Source organism: Lissotriton vulgaris, chromosome 4_1 (assembly GCF_964263255.1).
Source record: "Lissotriton vulgaris chromosome 4_1, aLisVul1.2, whole genome shotgun sequence".
In the NCBI taxonomy this organism is placed as follows: domain Eukaryota; kingdom Metazoa; phylum Chordata; class Amphibia; order Caudata; family Salamandridae; genus Lissotriton; species Lissotriton vulgaris.
The window spans coordinates 488,066,616-488,069,552 of NC_141691.1; positions in this window are offsets into that span (position 1 = coordinate 488,066,616).

Below are 2,937 nucleotides of genomic sequence, written 5' to 3' on the forward strand. Positions count from 1 at the left end.
ATTGTTAGTTAAACAAAATTCATCATGGTCAATATCATCTCAGTGTGTTGGGAATAAGAAACAGATCTTGTTTTAAAAAAGTGTCTACAAGCATTCAGCCCATCTGCATGCTTAATGGAAGTGAACAAACTACACTCATCCAACGTGAGCAGTAGAGAATCCTCCTCTCATTCTACATTTCTGATCTTATGTAAAAAATCTTTGCTGCCTTGGATGTGCGAGGACAACGTCCTGACATATGGGCATAAAAAGTGATCAACATTCTTGGATGTGTGCTCCAACAAGGACCCTATGGAGGAGACAGTCAGCCTCCCTGGTGGATTCAAGGCATCCTTGTGGAGTTTAGGCAACAGATATAAGACAGGACTCTATTAAAAATGAAAGGATACTCATCCCATTCTAAGACCCTTCTTTCGCCAGCTGTTCAACATCTCATGGTACCTTGTGTTTGAGTTCTCAATACTTACTTTACAGACTGTCGCATAACAGTCCTGATTGCTTAATTGACACATACCTTTCTTGACATAATCTTCAATGTCTATATATATATTCAATCAAATAAATCAAAGGTTCAAGATTAGTTATAGTTAGGAAAACTTAATTTATTAATATTTCTGAACAAAACGTACTTAAACTACACAAAGCTTAGAAATTATAAATGTATAGTTATGACTTAAAGTTATAATTTGCACCCCTAGCAAAACCTTTTGCTTTGTCAGCACCTCCACCACTGCCTGCTGCATCTGTCCTTAACTTAGCACTTTCTTATTCTCCTTCTCCATCAGCGCCTCTACCAAAAACATAGTGCATCTGTCCTTCTACCAGTATCTGTACATGGTACCACTGTGCCAATCCATCTTTTGAGGCAGAAACAGATATTTATAGAGCAATATGGCAGAACAGTGACATACCATTTCCTCTGCCATACTTGCGTTGTTACGGGGAAGGTAAAGAGGACCATCGATCGTGAGCTTGTCATGGCACACCAGTGTCCTCCCAGCCTCTGTTTGTTTGTGTTGCCTTTGTTGTTTTCCTGTTTCGTGTTGAGACTATTGTTTTGGTTAATCATGTTGACCTTGTTAAAAAATAAGTTAGAGAAATAGTTTAAAAAAAAAAAATAAGTAAAAAAAGTTATTTAAATATCTCAAAAGAGAAATAACTTCTACCAATATTATCTATATTTATTCTGGTATCAAAAATACTAAATTCTAATAAATATAGAGATACATGGTAAGTGTAAGGTAATTTAAACATGTGCCTTATGGTCACTTCAAAGTACATGATAAGTTAATAATAGACCACCAAAAGGATATATGGTGGTATTTCTTTTTCTAAATATATATATTTTTATATGCAGAGGGGATCATCATAGTATATATGAATGTTCTATATTGGAAAGATGGGGTAGCATAAACTCACATAAGTTACATGAAACAATCTAGTACATCAGACAAAAACAACTAAAGCAGGAAAATCATATTACATTATTCATCTTTCAGTACATTATGCCTAACAGTTTTCCACATTCAGTCTATACCTCTAGTTTTTGCCAAAGCTTTTCCCTCTCACAGTTCTCTACCAACATGATCCTCCATTCTGCCGTGCTGCTAGGTTTGGGGGAGATCCAAGCGCTAGTGATGGTGACAGTAGCAAAAACTAATAATATAGCAAACAATGTGCTGCATGCTGGGCAAGGGTCGGCCTTGAATCACATCATGATCTCCGGTACAGTAAATTTTAATTCTAAACCAAGTCTATCTTTACAGACGTAGCTAACACCCTCCCAAAATGCCCAGATCAGCAGATATGTAGCAAACATATGCACAATGTCAACCGCATAAACTCCACACTTGGGACATTTAGTTTTATCATCATGGGCTTGATCACCTCTTTTTTCTTTCCAACTTGCTATCTTCTCAGGGGTGTAATATAGCATACACGGTGTCCTAGAATGTTGGTGCTTTAGATTGACTAAAGCTGCAGCTACTTTTAGAGTAATGAGTGCATAATTAATTTCAGTAATGAAAATGTCTGTCCTCAAAGTGCGGCTCCGCTTCAGCACGAGCTGGACGCACAGATCTATTTTGTGCTGCATTAGATATTGATAAGCATTGCTTATTATGTGTTTACGAGGTGTTTCTTGCATTGTCAGAATCTCCTAAGTAGATATGGATATGAGCCTCTGTGATCTCACGAAAAAGTCTCTAATTTGCAGATACTTATAGTAATATTGCTGAGGGAGGGAGAATGTGTTCTGAAAATTTTGGAAAGTCTTAAAACCATTGATATCATGTAGATGACCAAGGGGCATATTATCAAGCAGGGAGTCTAAAATTATCGCCATTTTAGCCGCAGAAAACTGCTGCTTAAGCAGCGACAATGGGCTTGATAATGTGCCTTGAAGAATTCCAATAGAAGCCCATGTTCACACCAGAACATGGGTTTCTATTGGAATTCAAAAGGCCATATTATCAAGCCCATTATCGTCGCTTTAGCAGCAGTTTTATGCCGCTAAAACAGTGATAATTTTTAACGCCCTGCTTGATAATATGCCCCTGAGTCTTACACCCCAGGCATAGCCCACCTTTTTGCCACCCTATCATTGAAGAATGGGTTGTCCCCTAGAGAGGACCTTAAGTGCACATGTACCGGAGCATAAGGGTGCAATTTTTTCATTAATCGCCAGTGTCCGTATTAGGTACTCAATATATAGTGTGAACAAAAGAGGGGACAGAGGGCACCCTTGCCGAGTCCCTCTGTGTATAGAAAATAGTATAGATTGAGTACCAAGATAGTTAAATTTGGCCTGCGGTGTGCAGTATAAGGCTCAAATCCATGCGAGGAATCGGTCAGTAATTACAAAGACTTTAAGAGTAGAGCAAAGGTATCACCAAGCTACATGTCAAAGGCCTTTTCTGCATCTAGAAGTATCATACC